Here is a 27850-nt window from a genome sequence, read left to right as displayed (position 1 = left end):
ACAGGATCATGGGAGAGTTTCACACATTGGCCCTCACCTCTCAGAGCACCAGGGATAAGGCTTCTCCATGCCCTCCTCAGAATGATGAGGGTCTAATTAATCTAGAGATTCCTTCTGACAAACAGCCAAGAAGCTTCTATCCTGAAAAATTGCCCATTGTGGCAAAGATTAAAGCAGGGATCAAGAGTTATTACGACGGGGTGAGTGGAATGCCAGCCTCTAAGAGAACAAATTTACTACATTTCAGCATAACAACTTGTTTGTTGTTGCATAAAGCCCAAGAAAAGCTGTCTGATTCCTCATGTTACTCAAGCTAATATTATACGCTGATAATTAGAAACAACTTCTGCCCATTATGGACGATATGTTGTAAATAACTGTGAGTGAATTTTATGTCAACAGTTCTTTTGTGAGAAGAAAATATAAAGCTTGTACAATTGCTGAAGTACAGAAAGACCAAGTGTAATGTAGGCTGAGGTCTGCTATCTCTAGTGCTCAAATTGCATTTTCCAGGAGTTTAAATGATCGTGCCCAGTGGCTGGGCTTGGACAGGGAAAAAGTTCTGCCTAGTCTCTGCTTTGTCTGCAGTAATTGTCTTTCAGCAACGACAAGGAGTAAGCAGAGAGTGGTTCGATTCTAAAAAACTATTTATGTATTTATTTAAAGGCATAAAGAGAGAGAGAGAGAGAGAGGGAAAGAGAGAGATATCTTCATCCACTGGCTCACTCCCCAAATGCCTGCAACAGCAGGGGCTGAGTCAGGCTGAAGCCAGGAACCCAGGAGCCTGGAACTCATCTGTGTCTGCTATGTGGAAGGCAGAGGCCCGAGCATTTGAACCATCATCTACTGCCAGGACTCAAACTAGGCGCTCTGCTATGAGATGCCAGAGTCCTAAGCAACACTGTAGCTGCCGAGCCAAACACCCCCTCTCTTAAGCAGAGCCTATTTCAAACATCCTTTCCTTAAAAATGTATATTTATTTATTGTCAGCTCCTTGAAAGTCAGAGAGACAGAGGGCAGAGAAAGAGAGAGATCTTCCATGCTCACCCCTCAAATGTTGGTAATAGTCAGGACTGGGTCAGGCTGAAGCCAGGAGCCAGGAACTCTCCAGATCTGCCAGATGGGTGACAGTGACCCAGGCTCTTGAGCCATTGTCTGCTGCCTACCAGGACACATTAGCAAGGAAGCTGCATAAAAAGCAGAGTACCTGGGACTTGACCTGGCACTCCAATATGAGATGTGGGCATTCCAAGCAGCAATTAATTCCTTGTGCCATAATACCTGTCCCAAATGATACTTCTAAAGAATTTTGACATAGTTGTTCTTTTTTTATTTTATTTTTTAACTTTTATTTAATAAATATAAATTTCCAAATTACAGTTTATGGATTACAATGGCTTTTCCCCCCCCATAACTTCCCTCCCACCTGCAACCCTCCCATATCCTGCCCCTTCTCCCATTCCATTCACATCAAGATTCATTTTCAATTATCTTTATATACAGAAGATCAATTTAGTATATACTAAGTAAAGATTTCAACAGTTTGCACCCACACCGAAACACAAAGTGTAAAATACTATTTGAGTACTAGTTATAGCATTAATTTACATTGTACAACCCATTGACATGGTTATTCTTTTTTTAAAAAAAATTATTTATTTGAATGGGAGAGAGAAAGAGAGACAAAGATCTTCCATTCACTGGTTCATTACTCTAATGTCCACAACAGTGTTTGAGTCCCAAAGGCAGGAGCTGGGAACTCAGCCTGGGTTTTCCACCTATCAGGCCTTGACCCAACCACTTGAACTACCACCGGCTGCCTCCCAGGGGGTGCATGAGCAGGAAGCTGGAATTGGGAACAGATCTGAGACTTGAACCCAGACGCCTTGATATAAGAGGCAGGCATCCTAAGCAGTGTCTTAACCACCACACCAAGTGCCTGCCTCTAGTGCTGGGTTTCTTTAGTGTGAAATTTACAAATCAGATTTGAAAATTAACTGTAATTTAAAAATTGTATTAATTTGTAACTATTAGCCTACTTTTGGGGGAATTTTAGGTTTCCTGAAAAAGCGAGAGGTGTATACAGAGGTTCCTGTTCAGGCACCCCTGCCTCCTCTCACTGTTTCTCTCCTGAACACCAGCTCGCTTTGCTGCTGGTGCATTTGTTATAATTGATGAAACAATCTCTATGCATTGTTGCGAACTAAAGCCAGAGATTGCGTTAGGGTTGGCTCTTGTGTCACACATTTCACAGGTTTCCACCGTTGTGCACCGACACGGATCCACTATTCCAATGTCGTCCAACCAGATTTCCAGTTCACAAGGTAGTGAAACAAGAAGATTAGAAGGTGTGCTTTTGAAACATCTAACTGCACTGAGCCAAGTTAAATAAACTAAAACTCAACCCAAAACTTAGGAGCTTATTCTTCACGGTTGCTTCCAAACAGAAAAGCGATATAGTAAAAATTAAGAAGTCTTTTCTTTGAAAATTGTAGTTATTTTGATAAACAGTGCTGTCCAAGCAGCAAATGTGAGAGCCACACTCTGTACCTCATTCTCTTTGTGCCCTGCTCTCGGGGTTTGGTGTGAATACTTCATAGTTAAACTATGTCTTCCCCTGAGGACTCCACAGCCATCCCATTTCTGTGCTGGCATTTGGCCTATTGTGTTTAGGAGGTTCTATTGAGAAATGGAATTGATGATTTCTTCCATAACCACAAGGAAAAAATTGAGAGTTACTGATTTCAAACCACTATTATAACCTTTCAAGTTCTTCTGTAGCTACGTTTCCCTTCTGAAGTGAAAAAAATAAATAAAATAAAAATAAAAAGTCTTCCCCATGTGTAACTGGTATCACCCCATCTTTCAATATTACTCAGACTTGGCAGGGGGCAGGCTGACGGCCCCATCTGTAGTTGGGAATCGACTAGGAGACGCCAGCACCTGGCTCGAGCTCTTGGATCCTAGGTTGCTGTCAAGGAGCAGAGTGAAATGGCTCCCACTGCGCCCACAGGTGCCCTGCCCCACAGCACGTTTCCGGGCCATATTCCCCCACTGCTCTCCCCTCAAAGACCTCACTCCCTGACCCCCACAGGGCCCTGATGGCTGCAAGGGGTGGGGAACCTTTTTCTCTGCCAAGGGCCATTTAGATATTTAGAACATCATTCACAAGCCATAGGAAATCATCAACTTTAAAAAAAACGAGCCCGCTAGAATGTATTGAATTTCAAGTCCTGCCTGCTGTTGTCTTGGCTGGGCCAGACCCAGTGATTTCATAGGCCTTCCGTGGCCCACAGGCTGGACGCTCCCCAGCCCTGGCTTAGAGGAAGTTGGGGCCGTGCGTTCCCTACTCTCTCTCCTCTTGTGTGATTTCCCATCTTAAAACTCGCTTGGGAAACCAGAATCCAAAGTCTGATGCACACCAGCCCCTGTGGAGCAATCGCTCACTCCTGGGGACAGATGTGGCCCTGAGAGACATTTGGTGATGCCTGATGGTACTTTCGGGTTCGTGCAAACAGCAGGCCGGGAGGGTCCTGCTGGCTTTTGGAAGACACAGAGCAGCAATGTTGCTGAGCAGCACACAGGGCACGGGACGCCCCCCACCCTCACCCCCAGTCTCAAGATGCTCTGATCCAAAGCATCACCAGGACTGAAGCTGAAGCACCCTCCTCCAGAGTTGTAGTCAGGCGCCCATTTTTGCCATCCTCGGAGGGAACACCTTGATTTCAGGCAATGCATCAAGATTCCCTTATTCGTAGCTATTGTCCAGTAAGAGTGGAAAGTGATGTATTTTTCCTATCATCTTGCTCAAGAATAAAGCTACGGTATTTGCAAAACGGATCACGTTAGTTGTCACTCAAAATGTAAACTGTCATGAGATTAACTGGCTTCACTGCCAACTTTTCAGGGTCATCATTTTCCCCTCTAACGACCTCCTCCATATCCTTGCTGACAAAGGCATTTTAAAATGGAGAACAATTAGAGGCGTTTTGTTTATGAAAGATGAAGTGTTCTGCCACAAAAGGATGCACAGTGGGTCTCTTATGGGATGTTTAAAGCAGGCTTTCATTACGGGATTGCTTAAGTGGCTGTTAGTCTCCTAATAGAAATTCCTGCCTTTGTTATCACCCCTGTTGTTTTTGCGCATGCGCGCACACACACCAAGGTATCTATAGATTTCCAGGAGCTTCTCCTGAATTTCACGCCACTTGACTTCAGGGTGGGTTTGCCTTGGATGATTTTTCAATGTTAAAGTCACATTCCATGAAAACTTGTCTGTGACAACACAGGAAGAGCCGTTGTAAACCGGAACCTGAAATTCTCCTCCCTGACAAGTCTTGTTTAATTGGGGTGGAATTTAAATCTTCTGAAAGTAACTGCCTCTTTTACTCTGCTTTTTGTTACTATGATAAAATACCTGAGACAAGCTATATGAGGAAGGAAATGGGAAAGGTAGCCGCAGGGCATCCGGTGGAGCCTCTTAAGGTACAGGGAATAGCTTCCCCCCAACCCACAATGTGGTGTTCAGGTGCTTCCTGGAGGTTGGCTGGGTGGCCTGTGTCTTTGTTGGGCCTCATGCTGGGAAGCTGCTTGAGATCGTAGATGTCACTGATCAAACAGGGCTTTGGTTGAGGACCCTGCCCTTGGCTAAGGAGACAGGCCATGCCTTTTAAATGCATGCAGCTGACTGGCATCATTCTCAGGTTTCCACACAGTCCTGCCAAAAATCTGTCCCCAAACTTGGGAGAAGGCAGATATCAATACAAAATGGGCAGCCACTAGGTGCGCCAAGAAATTTGCAGCCAGAGAACGGAAAGCAAAGATGACAGATTTTGACTGCTTTAAAGTCACGGAGGCAAAGAAAAGGAAGAACAGAATGATCAAGCCTCAGAGGGCATCCATGCTGAAAGGCCCCCCCCCCAAAGCACCTGTTGCTAAGGGTGCTGTAGCTGCTGCTACCGTTACAATGGCTGCTGAGGTTCCAGGGAAAACCATGACCGCTGGAGGCAAGAGGCTGCAGCCCAGACAGCCACAGGCCAGAAGGCGGCACCTAAAGCTCAAAGGGCCCGGGAACCCCAGCCCAGAAAGCACCTGCTCCAGAGGCATCTGGCAAGAAAGCATGGGAGGCCCTTATGAAAGAGGTAAAGATTCTAACAACAGCAAAATAATGATAAAGGGAACATAGGCTCCCCAGCTCTGCCAGAGGTGCAGATCTCCTACCTGGGATGTCCTCTTGGACCACAGAGAACGCCTCCTAACTGCAAGTATGCTTTTTGGAGTATAGTCTATAACCTACTGGACAGCCTCTCCCCTATAAGCATATGGTAACAGTCGCCCAAACTGCGAAGGAACTGCCGCCACGGGTGTCTACTCCTAGATTGCAATCCGTGTTGGAGTGGCTGTCAGCTGCTCTCTGGCTTGCCCGCCTATTTCTGCCTTACAGGGTGTCAGTATGTCTACTCTGCCTTCTTCTCTAAAGAATTCTGTGTGCTGTCTGTGACGATGCTGGTGGTAGGTCCCTTTCCCATGACAGGCAGTCACGATACAGACTCTGGTGGGGAAGGGTCTTTTCTGGGAGGCGGGTGCCATGGTGAGCCAGGAAGCAGAGAAAGAGTGAGGCCGGGTGTGGTCTCGGGCTTTCATAACAACTGCCATCGTGAGAACACACTTTTTTTTTTTTTTTTTTTTTGACAGGCAGAGTGGACAGTGAGAGAGAGAGACAGAGAGAAAGGTCTTCCTTTTGCCGTTGGTTCACCCTCCAATGGCCGCCACAGCCGGCGTGCTGCGGCCAGCGCACCACGCTGATCCGGTGGCAGGAGCCAGGTGTTTATCCTGGTCTCCCATGGGGTGTAGGGCCCAAGCACTTGGGCCATCCTCCACTGCACTCCTGGGCCATAGCAGAGATCTGGCCTGGAAGAGGGGCAACCGGGACAGAATCCTGCGCCCCGATCGGGACTAGAACCCGGTGTGCCGGCGCCGCAGGCAGAGGATTAGCCTAGTGAGCCGCGGCGCCGGCCTGAGAACACACTTTAAGCACACCCAAAATGACTTAGGTGCCTGCTACCAGAGCACCCTCCCTAAATACCACAATCTGGTTAAGTTTTAACTTCAGTGTCATTAGCTTCTTACTTTGGGGGTTAAATTCCCGCATGAGGCTCAGGGAATGTTTAAACCCTAGCACTGGGGCCAGTGCTGCGGAGTGGCAGGTAAAGCCGCCTCCTGAAGTGCTAGCATCTCATATGGGTGCCAGTTCGAGAGACCCAGCTGCTCCACTTCTGATCCAGCTCTTTGCTGTGGCCTGGGAAAGCAGTAGAAGATGGCCCCAGTGCTTGGGCTCCTGCACCCACGTGGGAGACCTGGAGGAAGCTCCTGGTTCCTGGCTTTGGATCGGCGCAGCTCCGGCCATTGTGGCCATCTGGGGAGTGAACCAGTGGATGGGAGACCTCTCTCTCTCTCTCTCTCTCTCTCTCTCTCTCTCTCTGCCTCTCCTTCTCTCTATGTGTAATTCTGCCTTTCAAATAAAAATAAATCTTTAAAAAAAATAAACCTTAGCATTTTCTCATTTTAAAAACTTTGTAGCTTGCTCATAAGAATTGAGAGTTTTCTATTTTCTGAAAACCAGAAAGATCTAGCTCTTGGGGCCGGAATTATCCCATGGTACATCTTCTGTGGGAGACAACAACTGGATGCTTCACACAGGGTAAGAGCATGCCAGCCTGTGCTAGTCCCTACCTTGCCTAGGACACAACTGTCGGGCTCTTCCCTGCAATCATCTGAGTGTGCAACCCCAGGCTGTGTTGCAATGGAGCTCTGTACACTCAAATGTTCGATAGTTAGTATAACCCCGATCTTTGGCTCATAAACTAAGTTGGCAGCTCCCCTGAGAGGGATCTGAGGTTGTGTAGGAGGGCGGGAGGATAAGTGCTGAGGGTGGTTGATTGAAAGGGAAGGGGTATAGGAAAGAGCCACACTTCGCAATGGAAGCAGTCGGTCCCTTTTTTCTTGGAATCACCCCTGCAGAGAGATCTGACTTTGGTAAGAAGAGGTGAGACCAGGTGGCACAAAGGCGACTGCATTTCTGTCTATACCAGGGGCCCTCTGCCCTGATTTGGCCTGAGCATCATCTTTGCCCGGATGGTGGGCTCCTCCTCCTGGCTTGTGTTCTTGAGGAATCACCACAATGGGAAAGTCAGGAAGGGCTTTTGGTTAGCACTCCCCCAGGGTGGGGGGGTCTACCATGTAGGAGTTAGGATGCCAGGCCACAGAGGCGCAACAAGCAGACCCAGGAACAAACAGAAGGGGACCAGATGCAGGCATTAAAGGGTGGAATGTTGAGGACCCCAGCCAACAAGAAATGCCAGGCCAGGAAGATCCAGGCCAGGGGAGACAAGGGATGGCCGTGTCTGGCCTCTGCTCACCTGGTAGGAAGTGCGTGATTCAGCTTACTCTAGAAGTTGCGTGGGTAACCTTGCTGCACCGTCCCTGGTGGTCTGGGGCCACGCTGTGGTCCGTCCCCACTTGACTGTGCACGCTTCACTGGCCAGTGACGGCTCGCTTCCTGTGGACGTGAGTGTTTCTCTAGGCATCCAGAGTCCGCAGGAAAGCCCAGGGCTAGAGGCCAGGGCTGGTGGGCGAGGTGGGGACGTGTGGCCCCACAGAGCTTCAGGACACTAGACACGACAAAGCAGATAAAATCTTTAAGCTGTAGCCTCCATCTGGATTCCAAAAGTGTGGAGGTGAATTGAAAAAAATTGCTGGGAATGTGGGGGTGGCTGGAGAGAGATGAGGGAGTGGACTCCCTGCAGGGTGCTCAGCCTTAGCTGGTGGAAGAGAAAGACTGCAAAGACAGACGTTTGAGGTAGGAAAACAGTGACAGAAAACTGCAGTTTATTACAGCTGTCGTTGGAAGAAATCCCGTGAAAATACTTAAACCACGGCTGGCTTCCCTTGTTTGATATGTACATGGGGTCTTTGAAGAGTTCATGGAAAATGTGCATTGTGAAACCACTGTGCATAGATTTCAAGTTTTTTGCACCCCAGTAAATTTACATTTTTTTGTCAGGCAGTGTTATTGAGAGAGAAACAGAAAGAAAGTTCTTCTATTCGCTGGTTCACCCCCAAAATGGCCGCTACGGCCAGCATGCTGTGCAGATCCGAAGCCAGGAGCCAGGTGCTTCCTCCTGGTCTCCCATGCGGGTGCAGGGCCCAAGCACTTGGGCCATCCTCCACTGCCTTCCCGGGCCACAGCAGAGAGCTGGACTGGAAGAGGAGCAACTGGGATAGAATCCGGCGCCCCGACTGGGACTAGAACCTGGGGTGCTGGCACTGCAGGCGGAGGATTAGGCTAGTGAGCCGCGGCGCCAGCCGTAAGTTTACATTTGAATTTCATTTTCCCATAAACTTCTTGAAGCACCCAGGGATGCAGTGACCATACGCACTCCACCATCCAAGCCTGGACACTTGAACCACGGAAATGGGTGCTATGGGAAATCCATGGGTAATTTCTTTCCAAGAAAACACCATGACTTGGGACCATCCAGGGAAAACAGGGGCTCTGAGTCTCCCTAGTTTGGGGCAAAGTAAGAAAGCGGCCATTAGATTCACAGCCCTGAGCTTCTAGCCCCAGTGTAGGGATCTGGTAGCCGGGGTTGTGAGCAGGTTTAGTATGCTGGTGATGGTGAAGACTCAGACAGGCCAGGATGATGGAACTAAGCATCAGAATCACCCGGGGTGTGGAGGGCACTTTGCTTGGGGATTAGAATACCACTTGGGCGCCTGGCACTGTGGTGTAGCAGGTAAAGCCGCCACCTGCAGTGCAAGGGTGTCCATGTGGGCACCGGATTGAATCCTAGACGCTCTACTTTCTTTTTTAAAGATTTTATTTATTTACTTGAAAGAGTTACACAGAGAGAGTAGAAGGAGAGAGAGAGAGAGAGAGAGAGAGAGAGAGAGAGAGAGAGAAGGAGAGAGAGGTCTTCCATCCTATAATTCACTCCCCAATTGGCCGCAACGGCCAGAACTGTGCCAATCCGAAGCCAGGAGCCAGGAGCTTCCTCTGGGTCTCCCACGTGGGTGCAGGGGCCCAAGGACTTGGGCCATCTTCTACTGCTTTCCCAGGCCATAGCAGAGAGCTGGATCAGAAGTGGAGAAGCAAGGACTTTAACTGGTGCCCATATGGGATGCTGGCGCTTCAGACCAGGGCATTAACCAGCTGTGCCACAGCGCCACTCCCCCCCCTTTAAAGATTTTATTTATTTTACAGGTAGAGTCACAGACAGTGAGAGAGAGAGACAGAGGGAAAGGTCTTTCATCTGCTGGTTCACTCCCCAAATGGCCGCAACAGCTAGAGCTGCGCCGATCCGAAACTGGGAGCCAGGTGCTTCTCCCCAGTCTCCCATGCGGGTGCAGGGGCCCAAGCACTCGGGCCATCCTCCACTGCTATCCCAGGCCACAGCAGAGAGCTGGACTGGAAAAGGAGCAACCGGGACTAGAACCGGTGCCCACATGGGATGCTGGCTCCACAGGTGGAGGATTAACCTAGTGTGCCACAGCGCTGGCTGCTCTTTCAATCCAGCTCCCTGCTATGGTCTGGGAAAGCAGTAGAAGACAGCCCAAGTCTTTGGGCCCCTGCACCTTCTTGGGAGAACAGGAAGAAACTCCTGGCTCCTGGCTTTGGATCGGCGCAGCTCTGGTCATTGCTGCCAATTGGGGAGTGAACCAGTGGATGGAAGACCTCTCTCTCTCTTTCTGTCTGTGTGTGTTTGTGTATGTGTGTGTGTGTATGTGTGTGTGTGTGTGTGTAACTCTGTCATTCAAATAAATAAATAAATCTTGAAAAACAAACAAACAAAAACACCACTTGGGACGCCCTCATCCCATGTCAGGATGTCTGGGTTTAAGTCCAGGCTCCAGCTTCCTGCTAATGCAGACCTTGGGAGGCAGCAGGTGATGGCTCAAGTACTTGGGTCCCTGCAATCCATGTGCGTGACCCGGATTAACTTTCTGGCTCATGGCCTGGTCCAGCCCTGACTATTGCAGACATTTAGGGGAATGAACAATAGATGGAAGATCTCTCACTCTCTTTTTCAAATCAAATGAAAATCAATAAATAATTTTTTTAATTTAAAAATCAGATACCTTAAAAAGTGACAGATATGCTGGGTTGGAACTTCTCTGGGCTGGGCCTAAACAAGGGCTTTCAATTTTTTAAGCTTCCCGGCCATTTTAGGGTGCAGCTGCCCTGAACCCCAAGCTGTGCCCAGACTTATAGGAGATCCGTCTCCCCCTTCTCCTGTATTGTTGTAGGGGATGCGCCCTGCAGGGTGCAGAGAAAATTTCCTCCCACAGGGCTGGGGCAACAGATACAGAGACTGCAGTAAAGCGAGCTTGTAGGTGCAGGCTGAGAATATGCACGAAGAGGGCTTTGTAAAAAAGGGAATTAAAAGACACATGTAGGGGCCAGCGCTGTGGCACAGCAGGTTAAAGACCACCTATGATGCTGGCATCCCAAATGAGCAATGGTTCAAGTCCTGACCGCTCCACTTCCAATCCAGCTCCCTACTAATACACCTGGAAAAGCAGAAAAACCCATGTGGGAGACCCGGATGAAGGTCCTGGCTCTTGGTTTTGGCCTGCCCCAGCCCCAGCCATTGTAGCCACTTGGGGCATGCATAGAGGTTGGAAAATCTCTCTGTAAGGCTGACTTTCAAATAATAAAATAAATAACTTTTTAAAAAATAGTTTATTTTGGTGCATGGAATTGTTGAAATCTATTAATTTGGGGGATAGTTAAAAACTCACTGGAGGGGCCGACACTGCAGTGTAGTTGGCTAAGCTTCAGCCTGTGGTGCCGGCATCCCTTATGGGCGCTGTTTGTGTCCGGACTGCTCCTCCTCCAATTCAACTCTCTTCTTACGGCCTTGGAAAGCAGTGGAAGAAGTCTCAAGTTCTTGGGCCCCTGCACCCACGTGGGAGACTGGGAAAAAGCTCCTGGCTCCTGGCTTTGGATCAGCTCAGCTCCAGCCATTGCAACCAATTGGGAAGTAAACCAGCAGATGGAAGATCTTTCTCTCTGCATCTCCCTCTCTTTCTCTGTAACTGTACCTCTCAAATTAATGAATACATCTCTTTTAAAAAAATCATTGGAGAATGCCTATTATGAAAATATTATGCATGAAAATCCAAAATTTTTGCACCAAAACAAACATCTTTTGAATCCATTTCCCATGAACTTTTTGGAATATCCTTGTAGTTTCTGCCCAAGACAACAGAATATTAAAAAAGAAAAAAAAAAAAAGCCGAGCAAACCCATAAAGCTGTCTGTTATGGCACAGCCTCAATATCAGAGACATGAAGATGAAGGGTGCTGGGGCAGTGCTTGTCACGCCGACGTGTTGACTAAATCCGCTGCTACAGGGCACAGGGTGTTCAGAGACGCGGGCATCGCATCTACAGCGAGACCCCAAAGGTTTTCATCGAACCCGTATTTACCCAGCACCTGCCAGGGTGAGGGTGCTGGGGACTGTCCCCGCCGCTGCGGGACAGCGAGGAATCTGGGGACAGTCCTCTCTGTTAGGATGAGGTCCAGCAGAAGAAGCCGAGAGAGGCGCTCAGTGCCGTCTTCCCGCAGCGTCCAAGGGACGGTGTGCCCGCGGCATAGGAGACATGAGTGGAAAGCGTTTTGAATCCTCATTGCGGCCTCTCAAAACCGTCAGGGGATTAATACAAGCCTCAGCAAGGCTTCTTGGAAACCTTGCCTCCACTCAGTCTGCTCTCTTCTCTCTCAGCATCCTCTCAGCCCTTATCAATATCTCAGTATTTCAATTCCATCTCAAATCTCAGGATCGCACGCAGCTCTCCATGGTAACTGCGCGCTGTTGACTTTCTCTGGCTCCACGCCCCCAAACCCTGATTCCTAACTCTGGCTCCCGTAAGCCTTTGCTTCTGTCGCCTCCTTCTCCAGAGACTGCTTTCTAGGGCCAGGGTTCTGCTTCCCTGCAGAGGAGGCTCCTGCAAATCAGGAGGACAAAAGTCCAGGCCTGGAGCTGCACAGGCAGCAAGGCTGCTGATCCAGGAGGCTGGGGGGGGGGATGCTATGACGCCTCCAAAATGAACACACTTGATCTCCCATTCATGCACCTACGTGGGGGTTGCAAAAGGTGTGTGGAGAAACAGAACTAAAAGATAAATTTGGGTGCAAATATTTTTTGAAAGCCATAAGTAGCTTTTTCCTTTCTTTTCTTTTAAGATTTATTTATTTATTTGAAAGTCAGTATTACACACAGAGAGAGAAGGAGAGGCAGAGAGAGAGAGAGAGAGAGAGAGAGAGAGAGAGAGGTCTTCCATCCATTGGTTCACCCCCCAAATGGCCGCTACGGCTGGAATTGCACGGAACCGAAGCAAGGAACCAGGAACTTCCTCTAGGTCTCATACAATGGTGTCGGGGCCCAAGCACTTGCGCCATCTTCTACTGCTTTCCTGGGCCACAGCAGAGAACTGGACTGGAAGAGGAGCAACCGGGACTAGAACCCAGCGCCCACATGGGATGCTGGCGCCATAGGCGGAGGATTAACCAAGTGAGCCATGGCGCTGCCCCAACCACCATGAACCTTTTGATGCACCCTGGCATACAGGTGTAACTTCAGAGAGGATCCCAGAATAAGTGCCACAAATATTACAAAATTCAGGCAGGACTGTGTCTGAGAAGGATGCAAGCGATACAGAAACAAAAGCCAGATGAGAGCTTCCAGATTAATTTCCATTACAGAACTCTTCAGTATTTCACTAAGTGAAGTTTGCCCAAGAAACTACACCTCCTTTCAACTTCCCACTGCTACTAATTTTTAATAATAGCCAACAGAAACTTTTTTCTAAAAAAAGTTTTATTTTATTTGAGAGAGAAAGAGACAGAGAGAGAGAGAGAGAGTCTCCCATCCACTGGTTCACTTCCTAGATGCTTGCAACAGCTGGGGCTAGGCCAACCCGCAGTCAAGGGCTAGGAACTTAATTTAGGCCACCCACGTGGACAGCAAGCACCAGGAATTTGAGCCATCGCCTGCTACCTCCCAGGGGGCTCCTTAGCAGGAAGCTGGAATCTAGAGTGGGCCTGGACGCTCATGCACTCTGATATAGGATGCAGGCAGGTGCCCCAAGCACCATCTTAACTGAGGCACCAAGGCTTGCCCCTGTTTATTGTTCTAAAAAGCAAGATATGAAAGGTTTTCACAAATACTTTAAAGAAAATGAAAATGTAGCATCTTTCAGGTTTGTAAAAACAACAAAACATGAAATATATAACTTTGCAACTTTTTTTTTTCCTGTTTTTTTCCTCATTGGACTGGAAACTGTAGCACTTAATATAGTGTCTGAAATATGAGAAGTCATTACCACATCAAGAAATACTACTGGCTGGTATTCACTAAGCTTTTGCTAAGAACCTGGCCTTGTGTTGCTCTAAACTCAGCCTCTGAGTCTCTTAGATTTTCTGCCATTGGTGTTGCACATAGATAGTATGATTCCACTATTAAGAATTTTTACAGAAGACTTATTTATTTACTTAAAAGGCAGAGTTACAGAGAGAAATATTTTTATTTATTAGAGTGGCAAAGAGACAGAGACAGAGAGAGAAAGAGATCTTCCATCTACTGGTTCACTCTCCCAAGTGGCTACAATGGCTGGGGCTGGACCAGGTCAAAGCCACAAACCAAGAACTCCATCTGGTCTCCCATGTGAATGGCGGGGGCCCAAGTGCTTGGGCCACTTTCCACTGCCTTCACAGGCACGTTAGCCGAGAGCGGGATTGGAAGTGGAACAGTCAGGATTCGAACCAGGGCTCCAAAAGGATTGCTGGCATCCCAGGCTGCAGCTTAGCCATCTGTGCCATAGTGCCAATCCCTTTAAGGGCTTCTGGTTCTTGAAGATTGTTTTCCTTTCCTCCCTCCCTTCCCTCCTGTCTCCACTGGTCTGTCCTCCTCCTTTGTTATGTTTATATTTAGACCAGTGTTGCCCAATAGAAACAGACTCATAATGCTGACCACAAATGGGAGCAACCACATTTTAATTTTTCTAGTAGCCACATTAAAAAATTAAAAGAGATGACATTCGTTTTTGTAATATATTTTATTTAAACCGAAACAAACATTATCATGTCAACTTGTAATCAGTATAAAACATTCTTCCTCTTTTCTTTGCATACCTCCAAATGACTCATTTATTTATGCCCTGATGTCTTTGATGTATGTGTGGCACTCAATAGGTGTTGGTAGAATGAATGACTGTTAGGAGGACATTATGATGTGTTTGAGAAGGGTGAGATAAAAGGAACTTCAGCAAGAGGAGGGCTTACTGTAACAGGATGCACAGTGTGGAACACAGGCCGCATCCCAGACATTAGCCCTGATGCTTGATCAACACCTCCTGTTCTGCTTGCAGCGTATTTTACGATACTGATATGATTAGCTTCAATAACACAAAGAAATTGATGTTTAGCGGTAATTAGTACCTTGCCCAAGGTTAGTCTCATACGAAATCACAGAGCCAGATAGGAAATTACGCCTGTTTGATTCCAGACCAGACTCTTCCCACAACATCATGCTTCCTGTGGGACAGAAGACCACGAAGTTAAAGACACAGCAGAGAGAGTTCACCATGTCAAGTGAGACAACAGACCATCGCTGCCTGGACTGTCATTTTACTGTTATTCACAGAGTAGCACATACTCTGCCATTGTGTGGAAACAGATGTTTCCATTTATTTCTAGAGCATTTATTGCAAAAATGTATATTCCCTTAAGGACTGACAGGTGCATGTGTGTGTGCCTCCTATATTATATGGTTCAAAATAAAGAAGGTGACTAGTTTCCCAGAGGGTTAGTGTAGCACCAAGAAGTCACTGTTCACACACCCTGTTTCTGAACCTCCTGTAGCCAACAACAACAACAAAAACTCTTCATTCGATTGAGATTGCAAACAAGTGTGCTGAATTGGGTACATCTCTTCTTTACCGCTGCTGTAAGGTAGGCTGCCTGTTGAAAGAAAATAATGCATTCCCGTGCATATGTAATTGGACTGATAATTGCCTCTATCATTTAAAAATATCATTTGCCAACGTGGTATCTTTGATTAATTATGCACATTTATCATTGAGTCGACTCGGGGACGTTGTAAAATCCTCTCCCTAAGCTCATGCATCTTTCCTCCCTTCTTGTTGCTTTTGGTCTCAGTCATTTAGCAATTTGAAATCTTTTGTGACTCCTTAAGCCATAATTCACCTGGGACGGGAATGAGTAACCGAGTCCCTCTGTGGCCGCACAGGGCATTGCTTTTTGACAGGACATCAAGGAACCAGGGCGACGCTGAAAATGTGAAAATGATTTCTCATGCTCCGTGGACACTCGCGGGGAAAGGACCATTCGTGGATAGTCCAGAATCTCCCTTACCATCTACTCAGCCCCACGCTCCCCGATCTTCCTGGATTTCAAGTAAGTCTCAGTCCTTACAGGTGTTTATGAGGCTGGGGGCTCCAGCTCCACCTCGTCGCCTTCCTCCCTCTCTGTGGCCTCACACTGTGCCTGTGTCCTGTGGGCACCCTCCCCGAAAAGAGCCCTGGGCTTGCAGCTCCCTCTGCATAGTGCTATCCTGTCCCCTATGAGCTTGGCTGCTTCCCCCAAAATCATCTTCTCAGCAAAGCCTTCCTTGCCTGTTCCCTGCTAACTGGCAGCCCTCCTCCCCAGGGGCCCTGGTGATGGGTTTCCTTTGTAACTCCCACCCTGTGGGAGTTGATCTATTGACCTCCTCTATTAATTTCTCCCTCCACTAGGAAGCGACCTCTAAAGGAGAGATTTGCTCTATTTGGTTTGCTTTACTGATGAATCCTCAGCCCTTGGCATAGCTCTTGGAATATACGAGGTGGTACTCACTAAGTGTTTGTTGATCGAATGCATGATGGTGTCTTATGTTTGTATTTGTTGTATCTGCTGACCCTACTTCTTGGAGTAAGAAAGTTGGTTGTGGGGCCAGTGTTGTGGCATAGTAGGTAAAGCTGCTGCCTGCAATGCCAGAGTCCCATATGGGTGCCGGTTTGAGTCCTGGCTGCTCCACTTCTGATCCAACTCCCTGCTAATGGCTTGGGAAAGCAGCAGAAGATGGCCCAGGCCCTTGGGCCCCTGCACCTGCTTTGGAGAACCGGAAGAAGCTCCTGGCTCCTGACTTCAGTCTGGTCCAGCCCTGAGTGTTGTAACCTTTTGGGGAGTGAACCAGAGATTGGAAGATGTCTCTGTCTCTTCTTCTCTCTGTAACTCTGCTTTTCAAATAAATGAAATAAATCTTTTAAAAAGAAAGAGAACAAGCTGGCTGCTGGCAACCCACAACTGATACCCACATAACTCAAAATCCCACAAGAAGACAAGTTCTCTCCATCCCAGCTCCTTTTCCAGGTCTCAGCAAGGGTGTCAGGGGTCTGTTCAGTTGTACACCCTCCGCATAGTGGCTGCAGGGCCAGGGGGCCACTGCAGGGAGTGGGGTAACCGCAACACAGAGCTTGTCCAGCTTCAGGAGGAGAAAGGAGCCGTTCTCCAGTGAGGGACCTGGCAGGTGGGCAGCATCAGTCCCCTCCAGGGTCCAGCACTTTCCTGGGAAACTGCTTTAAAAACTGATCACTCAGCAGGCACTCTCAGCCTTGCTCCCCACACTGGCGTCAAGGCAGGGTGCTGAAGGGCTGGGAAAGGGGGCGGGGGGTGGTGGTGGATCGCTTCCCTACTCATCAGAAAGGTCCTCAAGTGACACCAGGGAATGAAAGACAGGCTAGCAAGGGAAAAGTGTGAGCAGTGATGGAGCCTTCAGACTGAAGCCTGCCAGCCCCAGGATGGAGTATCCATGTCCATGCTTAGGTCTGGTGAGCCAGGGATGGCCAGGGAGAAAAACAACTGGCCCTAAAGAGCGTAGGATTTGAGTCGCAGACCGAGGGGACACCTGTCTCTTCAGGGGCTTCTGGGCCTCTCTGGACAGCTGTCTTACCTTCCTCGTGTGGCACCGGACCCCTCTGGAATGAGAGATCTCATTCTTTATGGCCAGCAGCTAGACAGAAAGGCGGGCCTGGCTTCAGAGAAAAGGGGTTCTAGTTTATGACCTGTTATAGGGACAAGGAGTCCTGATGTCTGTGGCTTGCCTAGGTGCCAGTGGGAGACAGGAGGGCAGGAAAGGGGCAGAGGGAAGCTTTGTCCCTGAGGATTTCGTGTTGGAGAATTGCTTTCTGAGCCCAGCTGCACATATTAGGTGCTCAATAAATTTCTGAATGAAAGAACGGCATGCTACCTGGTAGGCAGATGAGTAACGGGTTGTTTGGTGGCATTATGTGACCCAAATGTTTAAGAGGGGATATATGTGACTTAAATGGTACTGTACTGAGACAGCTTGGTGTACTTTGTGATTTTTTAAGTTTATTTTTCTTTATTTAAAAGATTATATATAGATTATATACATATTATATATAATATATTATGTTTATGTATTATTTATTAAATTATTTATTTACATATTATATGTTATATAATATATGCATTATATAATATATAATACATGTACATTATATAAATAAATAATACATAATTATATGTGTTATATGCATATATAATACATAATTATATGCATTATATATTATATTATATATTACATATAGAGATTATATATATATATAGATTATCAGGAAACTGGATTGGAAGTGGAGGCAGAACTTGAACCCAAGCCCCCCCCCCCCCAGTATGGGATGTGCTGGCTTAATGTGTGGTGCTACAGTGCTCGTCTCTGGTTGTAATTTGGATTTGTCTGTGGACCTGGCCAGGCATCACCTTCCCTGGAGGAATTCCCAGGAATTAGCACTGTATTTGCATTTCTGCTGCTCCATTCCTGACTGACTCCCTTGGAGGTGGCCACCTTCCTTCTTCAGAAGCGAAACCCCATCAGTGAGGTCTGGCTCCGCAAGATTGCTTGTGCATCTCTCTTCCGGGGTTCATTGAGTAGGACTTTGCTGCAAAGGTCTGAGGGCAACCCTTCCTCGTCAAATCTCTGAGAGGCACTTACCCCCACTGCCTTCTGCAGAACACTGCGATCTGCTTCCTAATAGAAACCCACACAGACGACACAGTGGAAAGTACTAGCACACGCATTCGTTCACTATTGGGTGTATATTTAGTTCGTGCAGAGCACAGTTCTGAGCTTTGGAGAGAGCGCCTGGACCAGAGGGGAAGCACACGAAATAGCCAAACAGCCAACCTCAAGCAAGGTGCAGGTGGCACAAAGAAAAGGAACTTGGTGCCACATGGTTACGCAGGAGAGTCCTGATCCGCTCACTAGGGTCAGAAAGGATTTGACAGAGGCACGGACTTCCGAGCTGAGGGTTGGTGGATCCCGTTTCCATGAGTGGCTTAAGTGCTCCAGGCAGAGGAGCCAGCAGAGGCAAGACCTAGAGACCTGGCGGGGCGCAGCTTCCCGCACACACAGGCGTGGGCGCTGCAGGAGGCCAGCGTGGCTGCGGGCACTGAGTGGGGGGAGGAGCTCCAAGGGGAGGGCAGAGAGGCCAGGCAGGCTTGGCAGCCATGCAAAGGACTTAATCTTTATTTTGAGAGGTACGGGAAGTCATTAAGATGGGGAAAGCGACAGCAGGATTTCCCTTTGGAATAGACCATGGCGGCTGCACCATGGAGAGATGCTGGGTGGAGGTGAGAGTGGGTGGCCGAGACTGGCTGGAGAGCAAAGTGGTACAGAAATGGGAATTTGGGGCCGGCGCCGCGGCTCACTTGACTAATCCTCCGCCTTGCGGCGCCAGCACACAGGTTCTAGTCCTGGTTGGGGTGCCGGATTCTGTCCAGGTTGCTCGTCTTCCAGTCCAGCTCTCTGCTGTGGCCCAGGAAGGCAGTGGAGGATGGCCCAAGTGCTTGGGCCCTGTACCCGCATGGGAGACCGGGAGGAAGCACCTGGCTCCTGCCTTCGGATCGGCACAGTGCACCGGCCCTAGCGGCCACTGGGGGTTAACCAACGGAAGGAAGACATTTCTCTCTGTCTCTCTCTCTCTCACTGTCTAACTCTGCCTATAAAAAAAAGAAAAAAAAAAAAGAAAAAGAAATGGGAATTTGGGAAGTTAATTTTGACACCCCCTACCCTAAATCAGGGTCCCCCACCTTGTCAAATTTGTCAGTAGTAAGTTCTCAGCAACAAGGACTTTCCTTGGGCCTTAGCACCCTGGAGAACAGCAGTACCCGCAAGGGACGGCTGGGTCTGTTATCCGATTGATGCACTTTTTGGACTTGCTGCCTTTGAGGTGTCAGAGTACGGTCATGCGGAAAAGTCTTGGCATGTGGGCGTGATGGTGGCGAGCAGTACGTCCTCCGGCAACAGCCTTGGACACAGAGAGATTCTAGGGGGCGCTGTGAGTGCGGCTGCCCTGGTTAAAGAACATCACGCCAGCAAAGAAGGAAAGGAGATCTAAACCAAACCACGCACAGTAAAGGGATGGGTGTCATGCTCCCCCTTGGGCCACAAGGGCTTGTCGAGTGCTGGCGACTGTGCCCAGCACTGGGCTGCGGTTCATGGATGAGTGGGCAACCCGTGCCAGAGGAAAAGGAAGGTTCGGGAAGGAAGCGGGCCACTGGTGTGGCTGCTGTAGAGGAAGAAAGTGCGATGGATGCTTCCATCCAAGACAATGTGAGCTCTGGGATTCCACTGCACCCTAGGTGGTGTCCGTTGTTAGCCAGGCGAGTGATCACTCTTGGGCTGGCAGTGCACGGGGGAGCCCGACCCAACACTTAACCCATCTGAGACCTTTAAATCTAGGAAGGTGAGTCTCCCTATATAGAATGCCACTTTGTATCTCACTTCCTTGACATGCATCTGCCCCATCTAGGGAGACAGAGCTGCCTGCACCTGGCCTGCTCTCCTGTCACCCAAGAGGAGGTGACGGCCAGATGACCCTTCCAGGATCACGACGGGTTCTGTCTCCTGGCAGATGCTCCTGCTGACATAGGGAGGGGCCATGATGTGAAATCAATAGTGGTGAGTGATGCGCAGCTTGGAGGGGAAGCTAAACACAGCTTCCTCGCGTGTTCCCATTTCATTTTTCTTGCCGGACACCGTGTTACGCAAAGATTCACCTCTGGATAAATCACCTGCTCAAGTTTGCTCCTCTAACCAGATGACATTATCCAGAGGGGATCAGAGAGGACTGAGTGTGACAGAGTTTATTTAGGGTTCCATGGAAGGTTTTTGGGGAAGAAGAAGATTCCCTTGATGGGATTTATAGAGCAGCAGGAATAAACGTTTTCATTAGAAATATTCAGAAAAGTGATGATTGCTAACTACAGACTTGACACCAAGTAGCTAAGTAATGAAAATTAACTTTGGGGCCAGTGCTGTGGCATAGCTGGTAAAGCTGCGACCTACAAGGTGGGCATCCCACATGATCGCCGGTTCATGTCCCCTTTGCTCCACTTCCGATCCAGCTCCCTGATAATGCTCCTGGGAAAGAAATGGAGGATGGCCCAAGTGCTTGAGCCCCTGCACCCACATGGGAGGCCTGGATGAAGCTCCTGGCTCCTGGCTTCGGCTTGGTCCAGCTCCGGCCACTGCAGCCAGTTGGGGGATGAACCAGCCAATGGAAGGTCTTTCTCTCTCTCTCTGCTTCTGCCTTTGCCTCTGTGTCTCTGTAATTCTGCATTTCAAATAAATCCAATAATACTAAAAAAAAAAAAAAGAGAGAGAGAGAGAGAGAGAGAGAGAGAAAATTAACATTGAGAAAGAATACATTGGAGTGGAATGATATTCAAATTTTTATTTTGAATAATTTCAGGAGATATACCTGTTATCTGGGGCTGTCAAAAAAAAGCCTTAAAACAAGAAGCACTCCTTTAGCTCAGGATCTTGGGAGGGAGTTGTAGGGCTGGCAACTTGGGCTGGGCTCAGTTGCACCAATCCGCCAGTCTTAAGTAGATTTCCTCAGGCCTCTGCAGGCTTCTAGCTAGCTCTGCTTTTGGGACCAGTTGGGGCCAAGGGAGCAAGAATTAGGTGCCTTGTCTCCTAGCAGTCAGAAAGCAACAGAACAGGGCTCTAGGGAGGGATGAAGCTTGAAGATCTCTCGAGATCACATTGGCCACATTCTGTTAGGCAAAGCAATCACAAGGTAAGCTCAGCCCAGATTTGCAGGGTGGAAAAAAGAGACTCTGTCCGTTGATGGGAGAGGTTAAGAGCAAAGCTACACTGCAAGAGAGCTCTTTGGGCCAACCTGCTGTTTCCCACAGTTGACGCATCATTTGTACCTGGGTTGATTCACATAGTGGTAGATCAAATACACAATATCTAAAAGCTAATGTTGGAAGAGAAAATATTTTTAGTCTTTTCCATGATGGCCATTTCAAACTAAGACAACCCTGAAAGCAACCACGTAGGATGGGATTGTGCTAACAGAATCATTTTCTTCTTCATTTTGCTTCTGTAACTGTAAGGAAATATCTACATGTTTTAGTGGCTGTTAATCTAGGTCTTTGTGACAGACACAAAGCAGAGCTTCTTACTGGCAAGAAACAATATCTAGCTGTTGGTGATCTTGTATAAAATTTCAGAATTGCCAGTGGGAAAGGGACATTTTCTTGACAAATGAAGAGATTTCCATTTTTTTTTTTTTTTTTGCCTGCCTGATTTTAAACTCTCTTTTTTACCAGAATGGCTGATTCAGGTCCCAGAAAGTATTGAACAAATGAGACACATAACTGGAACACACCCCACCACTTCACTCTGTAGCCTGCAGACTTCTTATGGATGCAAGGACATTTCACGGAAAAGATGTTTTTAAATGATTTTGTATGAGTATAGAGAAAATAAAACTTTTTGATGTCTTGGCTCAAACTGAATAGGATCTCACCTAATAGCCCATGTAGTACTTTAAGATGATTTATTATTATGCTAATATTGTAATGTAATATTTATTAAGCACTGGAAGTGTGCAGAATACTAGATAGCCCACATAAAAGATCCTGATGGATTTTAAGGAAAAAGGGCTAAGAAATGCACTCTCCTAATCCACAGGAAAAGTGGGTAATTCAGAATCTAGCTGAACCAATAAATCCTATTTAATTTAGCAGACATCATATGCCAGAAAGGGGGGACTAATGGGAACGGAGAGTGATAATCTCTGATTAAAGCACAGCCCTTATAAGAGCACACTCTGCTCCCCATCCTTGAGTTCTGCAAGAGCCAATTCAGTACAATATTTCTCCTTGAAAAAACGTTTCGGCCAATAATCCTCTGCATTATTATCTGACGTTCAAAACCCTAAGTTCCAGTAGTTTCTATAGAGACCAGCTTTCTAATATAACTATTATTCAAAACTACAAGATGGAATGCTTTCTAAAAAATTATACCTTAAGTATCACTTCACAGCATTGCAATGAAATTTACAATGTTGGCACAGCACACTGGGAAGTTTCACAGTAAACTTATAAACCTGCAGTCAGAGAGCAGTTTTTCTGAGAAAACAGAATGCTACATTGTATATGATCGTCCCTACTACAACCAAGTAAAGTGAAAGGAAAAAAAATTGAGACAACTATTTAGATGACTAAGACAAACAAGAAAAAAAAAATCCAGTTTTGAAAAAAAAATCCCAAGACCCAAATCCCCCTAAAGGAGCCTTGTTTCTGAAAAGAAAAAAAAAATCCGCACATAATTTGAGGAAAGAATACCTCAGTTTGCCGTAACTCTACGCTTCACTTTGCTTAGCCAGTTTTGATCTGGGGGGTAAAAAGCAAAACCAAAGCTAACAAGGGGCTTAGAAACAGCCTTTCCTATTTTATATAATCAGGCGTCCTGACGAAGGGTTCTATCCTCTGCTCCTCTTTAAATAGAAGTCGCTGGAAGTCTCTGGTGAACACTGATTGGCAAGCACGTTGTCTCCCGCTCGCGCTCCCTCTCTGGGTCACTGTGTATATGCTCACATCTATATTATGGGTGGTTGTGCCTCTGTGTATATAACGGCGTCAACGACACAAACAAATCTAGTTTTTTGTATCTAAGTACGTAGAAAAATTTTTAAACATGCACACATATGCTTTTGTGGGTGGTCATACATAAAAATATCCTAATGGTTAGACTGAATATGCAAAAAAACACAAGTTAACTTTACTGATTAATATAATGGCTACTTATATTCCTTTTATTTACAAAAAAAAAAATTCAGTAGGTGTCCATGATTACCATTGTACTAAAATAAGGCACAGATTTTTATTTTCTTGGTAAAATACATTTAGGATAATAAGCGTTCTTTTAAGCAAAGACTATAGGGTGTTATTTAATAATTCACAAAGAATATTTTAGGACAGTATACATTATGCTAATTGAGTGACTGGACTTCTAAATGCAGATAAATTTTATTTGATAACTTTTATTTAAAAATTTGAAGAGGGGATGCAAAGTAAAAGATACATACACATTCACATAGTAAGAGACAGCATGGAAATTGCTTATGGGAATAAAATCACTTACCAATTTCTGCCTTGTATTTCAAAACTAGTTGTGTAACTCTGTGACATATACAAAGTTACTTAAAAAAATTCACAGGAAATATGAAGCATGGAAAACTGTTCCTGGATTTTGAATTTTTTGTACCAAAATAAACTTATCTCTTAACTCCATTTTCATGAACTTTTTGAAATAACCACACGTACCTAAATCGGGAGACTGAGGAGTGACATGGAATTTGGTTGGATCCATCAACTCTTATTTGCTTCTTTTAGAATTACATAGGCGCACACCACCCAGTTGTAACACAGAGACACATCTTTGCCTATGGGCCTGTGTGGCTTCCTCGTTTACCAAAATGACTGCTGACACTGTGTATGTTTCCAAAGTTCGCTATGTTGTTGTCCAAGTACGTTTGAAGTGGGCAAAGTCACGGCCAACACACTGTTCCTTCCTAAATAAAGACATTTTAAAACGCAGCCACTTGCGAAACTGCTTCTGTCCCCCAGCTTTGCGGGAAGGGATGTTGCGAATGAATCCGTTTCAGGGAAGGGAGGAAGCTCAGGGGGAAGCCGAGGAGCGCAGACTAGGAGGCAGGCTTACTGCTCTATTTGGGAGCCCTCGGTTCCCGCAGCGCTCAGGTTGCACACAGAAGAGACAGCTGGATCAGAAATAGAAAAGGAGCATTTCTGAAAGTCTCCAAGGACAGAAAAGCTAGCAACCAGTGAGTTATTTGTGCAGGTTCTGAGAACCTTGTTACAAAAGCCGGTGGGGGAGACAGAGGGTGCCTCCTGGGTATCTTGCACCATCTGTGGGCAGGGTATCTGAGTGACGGGACCTGGGCTTCTTGGGACTTTGCAATGAATTCTGGAAAACACCCACGTTACCTTCAACACCTCTGAGGTGGTCTTTTGCTAGGAAGTGTTGTGTTTTGCTGCGATTTCTTTCATCTTTACTCTACAGTGTATTTCCTTGATTATCTCTCCTGGGTATCAGGCCTCATACAACTGGTCCACGAAGAGCTGATCAGTCTGTGGGCTGTGGCCATGGTGTCTTGATTCACCAACTTGTTTCGCTCATTTTCCTGGACAACTGGCCCAATAGCACCCCAATTCTATCTGGTGGCAGCTCCTTCCAATGAGATTAACTCTCCCACCCCTGCCTCTGCTTTTTTAAAATAAGCTTTGCCCCTTCTACATCCTGGAGATGGCTCTCATGGACACCTTTGTGCCATGTGCAAATTCTTGAAAAGCACACTTCGTTTTAATAGAACGTTGACATTCCCTTCTCTCAGGAATCGACATTCCTGCCTTAATGGTGAGCCCAGGTGTTCTCCAAATTAACAAACAGTAGTTAAGATAAAAATAAATGACCTAAATCAGTAGTTCTCAGTCCTCTGTGCTCAACAGAATTCCCTGGGAAGCCTTTGGAAATGACAAACCCAGGTCTCCACCTCTAACCAACTGAGACAGGGAGCCAGTCCCTGGCTCCTTTTGAGCAGAGCCCCACCCAGGGGGTGATTCTAGCTCCCTAGGTCCAAACAATTAAATGAATAAGTAAATCTGCATTAGTGCTTCAATTTGAGGTATACAATGTCACTTGTTTTGAAATTACCAGTGCCTGGGGTTGCCTGTAATTCTGACAGTCCCACAGCACCCTGTTTTTCAGGTCTCCCTACAACAGAGCTTCCCGTCAAACTCCTGGCATCTGGGCACCCCCTGTAGGGCCACTCCTCCAGGTTTTCAGGGTCTGGCTTGTATTCTTCCTCAAAACATCCCTCCGCACTTGGCCAAGGTCTACCACCCTGTAAAGGCCAGCTTACAAGTCACTGCCTCCGTGACACCTGGCAAATCATATTGCAATTATTTTATGCAGTGTGGATCTGGCTACATTTAAATCACGTGACTGTGTCCTGAGGGGGCAAGGATTCAGGGCATGTCTCTTCCAGCTCCACCGGTTGATGTATGTATCTAGCGTGTTACACTTTGGAAACCCCAATATCAGTAATTGCTTCGGCATCCCAGCCCAGAAGAAGGCACCTGATTTAGGGTTATGAATTACCTCACGTAGACACTAGATTTATGTTCTGAACAGTGCCCATATCTTATTCCTTCCCCTTGAATCATTTTAAGGAAGAGCACGATGCACGATTTTTTTTTTTCTGTTTAAAATGAGGGTGTTCGGACTCTAAGCACATTACAGACATTTACATGAGCTCTACTGCGTTGACTTTTTTACATTCAGCGCAGCGTGTACTTCAAATGGGAAATACGCGAGTATCATTCCCTTTTCTTCACCCCTGGTGGTGTCTAAGTCCTGGGAAGCCAGCTCGCCGGCTCCCCGAATCCTGTAAAAGGGTTCAGATTATTTGCTGCCAATGCTGTCTGCCACACCAGCGCCTATTCCAGCTCCTACCCGGAAGGCAGAGGGAGGAAATCCAGCCTTCCTGGGATAGAAAACACCGACGCACCCTGAAATAGGCCACGAACTTGAACATCAGCAAGATGAGGGACTGGGGAGGGACAATAAAATAGCATTTTAGATGAAAGTTTGATTTTAAGAAATTAAAAGCGTGACTTTTGGTCCTCTGGCTAAAGTTTCCCTACTTCTTTCTCAAGGCTGGAATTTTGTGCAGATGATAGAGGAGCACTACTGTTAATACTGGGAATTAATTAAAATTTGCTTAAATTAGGAAGGTGGCTGGTAGGTTTGGCTATTTTGTCTCGCAGTCCCTACTACACGGATTGCGATTTATATCTGGGCATAATACAGCGCAGTTAGCTTTCCTAGGGTAACTGCTGGTGAGAAGCGACGCCACTCTTGGGCAGGAGCCCACACCATGCAGGCAGCCCCATGCCCAGAGGGACGGATTGCGTCCTCGCCCAGGAGCCCCGGTTCTCCTCCCACAGTCGGGTCCGCGCTGCAGGGTGCGGACCCCGCGCTCGCCACTGGAGGGCGTCTGGACGCTTCCAAACAGCTCCGAAGCGCCTGGAAATCCCGAGGCCAGCGCTGGAGAGCGAGAACGTGATGGATGCTTTCGTTCGGCTCCTAAGCAAAAGCGAATTCAGGTAGCTTTGGAGCAAAACTAAACCGCCTGCCTTCTTGGGATCGGCCCATTCCACCGAGGCTGCGAACTCCCCGGAGAGCAACACCGGGGCGGGTCTCGAGGGGCCCGCGGCTCCGCAGCGCGGGAATGGGGCCGGCTCGCAGGCTCGGGACGCCTGGGGACGTGCTCGGAGGCGCGGGAGCGCGCGGCCGCCCGGCGCTCGCGCCCGGGTGGCTGCCGAGGACCGAGGCGTGCGACCTGCCCCAGGAGTCCGGCAACGCGAGGCCTTTTCCCCTAAGCGAGGAACTCCTGCCCCCTCCACCCGCACCGGGCTCGCTCGAGGCTTTTACTGTGCGGGGCGGGCGGCCCGTGCGCCCAGCCTCAGGGTTGCGGTGAAAACGGTGCAAGGTGTCCTGGAGGGGCCGGACTGCGATCACAGCACGCCGCGATGTCCCTGATTGTTCAAAATCGTGTCCGCACAACAGCAGTGTAAGGGGCAGCGCTGCCTTCCGCCGCGCGCCCCTTGGGTCCCCTCCCCGGTAGACAGAGGGGTGTTGCAGGGCGCGGGAGCGAGGCTCGGGCTTCCAGTTACCCCGGCGCGGGCGCTGCACGGACCAGGCGGGGACACACCGCACCGGGCGCGCCATCTGGGACCTGGGAGCCCCTGGGGACCTTCACGGGAGAGGATCCGCGCGCCGGCCACGGGCTGGGAGACCACTTTTCCAGGGACACAGATGTCACGCCATTCCTCGGCCCCGGACGGAATTCAGCCTCCAAAGGGTTACACGTGGCTGCGGGAGTCGGGCGCCGCGGCACTCGCAGTAATTCAATTAGTCAGGTTTCTGGAAGGTGGGGCGGGGGGGGGGGCGCAGGAGGAGCGGAGCAGGGAGGAGGCTGAGGAAAACGCCTCTCTCCCCAGGAGCGGACCAATCGGGTGGGAGGGGAGAGAGAGAGAGAGAAAAAAAAAAAAACCCGAGCAGTGAGCAAACAGCAGGCCGGTCCCTGACTGGCTGCTCCAGCCACCCCCCTACCCTCCCCAAGTAAACTGCTTGGGGGAGGAATTAAAAAAAAAAAAAAAAAAACGCAGCCACATGACCCGGGCCGCGGAGGCCGCGCAGGCTGGGCGGGCCGGCGGCGCCTCCCCCGCGCGGTCCGGCGCTCGCAGCCGCGCCCCGCGCGCCCCGGCGCAGCCCCCGCCCCCTCCGCGGTCGCGCGCGCGGCCCCGCGCTCCGGAGAGGCCGCTGCCGCCGGGTCGCCGCCGCCGCCGCCGCCGGCTTTACACGCAGGTCATTAACGAGGGGGCGTG

General features: G+C 48.2%; 1 pseudogene; it reads left to right on the top strand.

Annotated features, from left to right (window-relative positions):
* Nucleotides 1–8: 8 nt before the first annotated feature.
* Nucleotides 9–19479, top strand: LOC100348073 (uncharacterized; annotated as a pseudogene).
* The last annotated feature ends 8371 nt before the right edge of the window (nucleotides 19480–27850 follow it).

This window comes from Oryctolagus cuniculus, chromosome 14 (genome assembly GCF_051225735.1).
Source record: "Oryctolagus cuniculus isolate XC-2025 breed Fujian yellow rabbit chromosome 14, ASM5122573v1, whole genome shotgun sequence".
NCBI classification, from domain to species: Eukaryota; Metazoa; Chordata; class Mammalia; order Lagomorpha; family Leporidae; genus Oryctolagus; species Oryctolagus cuniculus.
The sequence above is the reverse complement of the archived record's forward strand: the minus strand, read 5'-3'. Positions and strand labels throughout refer to the sequence as shown.